Below are 5836 nucleotides of genomic sequence, written 5' to 3' on the forward strand. Positions count from 1 at the left end.
ACAGGGAGATACGAGGCATTTTGGATTACACTATTGATTATGTCAGGCTAGTGCCTTAAAGTAGCACTAAAATTCTTGAAGATGTCGTGTTGATATGGCACCTAATGCTCTTGCCATTGGAACAGCATGGCCAGTACACCTGGAATGACTGTTTTAATGATTTATTTTGGTGAGCACTCATGTCTGTCTATGTGAATGTTACTAGTAGGTGTATCTGAGCCGACGCGCGCTTTAGAGCAGAGTTTTTTGACTTGCTGTCACTGTTTCCAAGATGATATATGTTTTTCAACAAAGTACAGACCTACATCATCTGTGTTGTATTTTTTTTTTTTGCTCTGTTGTGATGTTTCCATTTATTGTTGACGATGTAATGTTAATTTTACTCCTCCCGCAATATATAGTAGATGTTAGACAATCAGATAATTTTGGCATGCAGATAGAGTACTCAGGAGGTGGAGTGAATACTGGTGAACTGTCGGAGACTCCAGAAGCATGATCAGATCCAGCAATGTATGAGGCACAAGGCTAACTTCTCTTCTAGAGAAGATAGGTATGTGTGGTACTAATTGTTGATAGGGCAGTAATTGTTCAGAATAATAAACAGACAGAAGTTAATTGTTTAGGCCAAGGTGTTTAGAAATATCATGTATTCTCAGTTCTGTGTTCTTGGTCTATTTGTTCCTCTTTGAGTTTGCATTTGATTTATTATTTGTCAGTACTGTGTTTGTTTATTCGTTTTTATAGTTCATATGTTTATTTGTTTTTCTGTCCCTCGTTATGCTGTCCATAATTTCGTTTTTTGTTGTTTAGGGGCGGCTAAGAACATGCTTTCCTTAGGAGTGTGAGTATGTGCTTTACAATTTTGGCAATTTGATTATAGAAACAAGACTACAAAGAACAGTCAGGCCCAGACTGAGATGTGACTTGCAAAATTACAAAGTGACATAGACCCAGGGGTAATTAAGTTGTAAAGAACGGCTTGTCTGGGAGTTAATAGGTGCAGAAATGCTTGATTGGAAGTAAATCTGGTATGCACGATTGGTTGTTTTGAACAAGATTTTTTTTTCATGCAAACTTTTTAAAAAATGTGAAATCTCTGCAATGTGCTTGACCAGCCACCACTCACTCTCTCCAGACCTGGTGCTATTCTTGTGTCCTGATGATGCAGTGGAGAATGTTTTTCTTTGGCCAGCATATAATGTGTAAGCAATAGTGCCTAAGTTAACTGAGTCGTCTGCCACATCTGTGGGAATGATTATGTTTAACAAATACCTGCTTGCTTGGAAAATTGGTTGATGTCGTCTTTTTTATTGAAATAAAGGTTGGTGTACCTCTGCCTCTTTGTAGATTACCGTGCCTTGCCCATAGGGTTTCGGTGTTTAGACGACCTGCCGCAAACTTATGAAACTTAGTGAACTTATTGATATCAATCTTCACTAATTGAGCTTGTATAATATGTTATGCCTCTTATTTCACATTATGTGACGGCAAAAATATTAAAAAACCCAGAAATTTACAGAGAATATTGGGGGGCATAGTATAAATTCTTGGTGGCCCACAGGCAAATCTTTTGTGTTTTTGGGTGAGCGTAGGAAAGAACATCGCATACTTTCTGCCATGCAGCATAAAGGTTCGTTACAAGGATTTATTTTGAAGCCTTGTATAAAAGCTGTAATTTGCTGCGTGCTGAAGCCTCAGGAAAGTTGGTTTTTCTGCCAGAAAAAGTTTTTAGTTGTTGACTGTAGATTAGGCCAACTGATTTGATCTTCAGGATTATATGTGGTCAGCATTTTGCTAATTCTTCATTGCTCAACTGAGAGTAGAAAGTCCAGCACTACATATCTCTTTCCTAGGCTTTTCTCTTTTCTTTATTCGCAAGTAACTCTATATTCTCAATACCAATTCTAATGTTTCTGCACAATGTGATCAGTTTGGGCAATCCTGTTCTCCCATGCACCGTGTGGTTACATGTCACGCGGAAGCTGATGCCCAGTGGGTAGTAGCACTGTATCGTGAAGCTAGAGGGCTGCATGTTTTACAGTCTTCTGTTGGCAATAGCAAAGTTTACCTAATTGCCAGAATACATGGGATACCTGACCCTCATGAGGGCTGGTGAAGGTAAAGCAGCAAAGGAAAGGAAAATGGGCACACCCTCATAAATCTGGCTCAGAAAATTATGGGCCTCTTAACCTTTCTCTCCAATGACAAAAGAAGGTCATGGATCACTTTTTTTTTTTATTGTTGTTGTTCTGGGGCATGAACTAGAATACTGGTTGAACTTTCCTGCAGGATATATCTTTGTCCACTTACCTCTTCTTTCTTTTGATGGTCTTGATGATTTGTTTTTTTTTTTTTTTTTGGGGGGAGAGGCCTTACTTAAACTTTTTTATCAGAAATTTGTCTGACCATCCTAAATACAGAATTGAATAAGACAGGTGTTGGTGATAACCTGTAGCATTGAATTCCAGAGCTCTTAGTGTGTCTTAAAATTAAGACCCATGCAGGTCTGAACTTCTGTCTCCTGTTACGGTTTAAGAGCAGAAGAAACAAAATTCTGTATTACACGAATAAAAAATTAATTTGAATTTCAGGATTCATTGGCCATGCTTCCAGAAGCTTTCAAGGATCGAAGTATCAGAAGTGTTTTCAACAGTGTTGAAGTACATGTAGACTTGCTGACTTGCGAATCGATGGAATCCCATCTGCCTGAGGGTCTTCAGCCAGAGGTGAAGTTGGTGATGACTGCCATTGCATGCTCTTCAATGATGAAGTACACACCTATGAACAGGTTAGCCATTGCTGTATTGCTAACCCTTCCATGCTTATAGAGCTGCTACTAATCGCCCTTTGGGATAAATAAAATTTATCATTTGTGCTCATTTATTGACTTTTTAGTTGCTGAGCTTAGGTTACAAAAATGACTACTTTATAGGTTTTTAGGAGACTTTCCATAGGGATACACGTTTCTATTTTCACACAGGTAAAGTAAGAGAGTTCCCAAGTTTATCTTCATCCTGCCTTGCTATAGTATGTATAAATGCCATTGAAATTAGAATTTCCCTTGTACCCTCACCCTACATAATTGTTACATTTTATACAGTAACTTTAAACAGAAAGTATTTTCTAATCAGTTCATAAATCTTAAAAAGGCTAAAATCAACATTTCTATATGCAGGTGATACTTACACTGCAAAGAGCAATTGACTGCACCAAACGACAAGCTGTTGATTTGGCTACCATTGTTTGATCGGGAAGTAACGTTGTCATTTCTTCACACACTACTTAACTGCAAATTACAAAAAATAAAATAATGATACTTGTGCGTTGTGAATCCTTGGATGCCACTCATATTCTAACTCCTAGGCACAATTTTTTATATTATATTACTTCTAAAACTCTATCAGTTTCTGCTGTTTAACAAAATGAAAAAGATAGAAATGTAAAGTATAATTCTTTCTAATAGTATAAGAGGAAAAATTAGATTTTTTTTTTCTTCCTGTATGCAGGTTGTGCATTTTTTTATAATCACTAATGATGTTTCTAATATGTAATTGTCAAAACGGTTGTTTGGACACAGTATACCCTCAAACATTTTAACATTGTTAAGTTGAATAATCCATTCCAGAAGAAAACTGCGAACCACAAACCCCACAGATATGATTAATACCTAAAATCAAACAAAATGTTAGATTATAAATTCCTAATTGCTGCGCAGCATTCTTGGCATTAGACAAGGGTGGGCTGGTTGGTTTGGCGATTCTGCCTGTGAGGGGAGAGGAATTGGGCAGCCAGGGCATCCAGGAGAAAAAAATCCCTGACTTATGAACAGATTCACATATAGAGAGCCTGAACCAGGAACTTTTAGTTCTGACTCCATTGTTTTCTTTGGTACACTGCTGGATGTCCATAAGGTACTTGGGGCAAGAGCACACAAATGCTTTGCCTTTTCGAAGAGAAGTAATCCTAGTGGAGTAAATGCTCTGCAATAACTACTTGATTGCTTCCTCATAATCCATTCAGTAGGAATTTCCTTTATGGCTTTGAGACTCTACAGGAGACTACTGAATTCATGTCAATAACCTTGTTTTTGGATCAGCACATTGATGAAAAGGTCTTAAAAGACACAGCCAGTTGGTGAGCTGGCACAATATGTTAATTAGGGGTAGTCATGGACATTGTGATTCATTAGTTTTGGCCCCATAGTTGTGCATTGTGATATTTGTATAACCTTGATAACAAAAGGAGTTTATTCACTGGGATTTGGTGCAGTGATATCCTTTGGTCATCCTGGTCTTTTGAATTTTTTTTTTGGTTTGTATTGAAGTCTCATGATTTAAAAAAAAAATCAGTAAAAATAATTTTCCCTTAAATTTAGAATCAAGATGTACAGGTGATGTCTGAAGGACATTAAGAACATTGCTGGGTGTCAGACAAGGATAAACTCAAACAAAAACATTGTGCCAATCACAAGATAATTGCCATCTATTTAAGCACTCACTCAAACTGATGTAAAGCTGTATCTCATACATTGTGTATAATGCTCTGATATACTTTGATTGACTTTTTAGTTGTAAGTAAACTTTTATGATCTTTAGGGTCGCTCATCTGTGAAGCAAGGAACATTAATGAGTGTGAAAAAGTGAGCGAGATGATAAAGGTTTGTATTATTATTATGACTCTTGATTCTTGCCTGATGGGTATAGGGAAAGATTTCATAGTTAGAAGAGAAGCATTTTTGTTAACATAGAAAAAAATCAACTAAAAATTCAGTTCTCCAAAAAAAATTCTGCATTTTGTTTACAGTTAGCAGTAGTTGTTGGAGGTTTGCTGAAAATTATAACCAGTTTTTATTGCTTTTAACTGCCACGTAGCAAATGGGTAGGGGACACATAACACTTTAAACAATAATGTTCAGAGTTGATTACTATTGGTTCTGTAGCAGTTTTCACTGTAGTTAGACTGTTGTAGTCTGTTTCCATTAAGGTTTTCTCTTGTAATATGTGAAGGTTTGCTCTCATTGGTTACAACATCTGCATCTTTTAAAGACGTATATAACTATGAGATAATGACTCGAAGATATGCCAATAAATCACTGTTATGATGATGCAACAAAATAGAACATTACTAATATATAATGTTGGCACTTATATTACAGCGGAGTACATCTCGGCATGGTAGCAAACCACTAAAGGTATGGTTATGCACAACTTAGTGGTAGCTCATCAAACTTTTGTGTTACGCTGCATTGATTGGCTGCAGACCATTATTAACAAAAGTGGTATGTTTTATTTTCTTTGGATATGATAACTGAATTTTTTATTGAAACATTTTTATTTGGTTCTTTTCTGAGTTTCTAAAGTTTCTGTATTTTGGGTATTCTTTTTGTGACCTTGGTATTTTGAGCAGAAAAGATTTTAGAATGCTAGCATCCATCATTTAGGCACATTGTGTTTTTTACCCCTTAAAGAAACCTCCTTACTGAAGCTACACGTAATGAGTACTGTAAATTGTTGAAAATAATTTATCATTTTCATTTTACACTTAATGCAAGCTGAAGAAACTGTTATTTTAACATTTATTAACTTTGTTTTTGGTGTTCCAGAAGGACTGCGCCATCTTTTTTGTCTTATTTCAATGCAACCAAGGCCATACAGGTGATTCGCTGATGGAACACTTAATTATGGCAGACACACAGCTCTGGAAAGTGAGCATCCGTTGGTTATATTACACCTGATTTAGTGTTTTTGGTGACCGAATTGTTTAAGTATGGGCTAAAGTAAGTTTCTGCTAGCAGTTCCTCAGCAAAGAAACAGATTGGCTTCAGAGCAGGTAGGAG

Source organism: Pomacea canaliculata, linkage group LG8 (assembly GCF_003073045.1).
Source record: "Pomacea canaliculata isolate SZHN2017 linkage group LG8, ASM307304v1, whole genome shotgun sequence".
NCBI classification, from domain to species: domain Eukaryota; kingdom Metazoa; phylum Mollusca; class Gastropoda; order Architaenioglossa; family Ampullariidae; genus Pomacea; species Pomacea canaliculata.